This window comes from Camelina sativa, chromosome 2 (assembly GCF_000633955.1).
Source record: "Camelina sativa cultivar DH55 chromosome 2, Cs, whole genome shotgun sequence".
NCBI classification, from domain to species: domain Eukaryota; kingdom Viridiplantae; phylum Streptophyta; class Magnoliopsida; order Brassicales; family Brassicaceae; genus Camelina; species Camelina sativa.
The window spans coordinates 24,141,942-24,142,883 of NC_025686.1; positions in this window are offsets into that span (position 1 = coordinate 24,141,942).

Genomic DNA, 942 nt, shown 5'->3' on the forward strand with positions numbered 1-942 from the left:
TTTACATTTTACGGCTCATTTATTGATTATTTAAGGCTGACTTATTCGAATGTATCGGCTGAGTTATTTATATATTATGGCTGATTTATTAATTTGTTGGTGTCGACAGATGGGTTATTGGAAGGCATATCGAACGCTGCTGAATGCAAGGCAGATCCATCAGGGAACTCCTGAGGAAAGTTTTAGCGAGTTGCCTTCTTACATATTCAAGTTAAAAAGGGAAAATCCGGGTACAGTCACGCGTCTTCCAATAGGTGATGAAGATATATTCAAATATGTTTTTATTGCTTTTGGTGCGAGTATTGCTGGGTTTGCTTTCATGCGCAAAGTTGTTGTTGTCGACGGAACGTTTCTCCATGGTAGTTACAAAGGGACACTTCTAACAGCCCTAGCTCAGGATGGTAACTTTCAAATTTTCCCATTAGCTTTCGCTGTTGTTGACACTGAAAATGATGAGTCTTGGCGTTGGTTCTTTACACAACTCAAAGTTGCCATTCCAGACGAAAAGGATCTTGCGATAATCTCNACATCTTGGTGAAGTTCAAAGGAAAACATTTGTTCCCTCTGGTGAAAAAAGCGGCAAAGTGTTTTAGGCTAACTGATTTTAATGAGGCTTTCAATGAGATTGAAGCACGTCATCCCGAACTACATGGATACCTCCAACGAGCTGGTGTCCGAATGTGGGCGCGTGTTCATTTCCCGGGTGAAAGGTACAATTTAATGACAACGAATATTGCAGAATCAATGAACCATGCACTGTCAAATGCTAGAAGTCTTCCCATAGTTCAACTTCTAGAATCAATACGGGATATGATGACCAGATGGTTTTCTGAACGGAGAGAGGATGCGAAATCGCAGCAAACAACGCTCACTCGAGGGGTTGAGAAACTATTATAGGTAATTTTACATAAGTCAGTCGTCAATATTGATAACTCAGCCGTA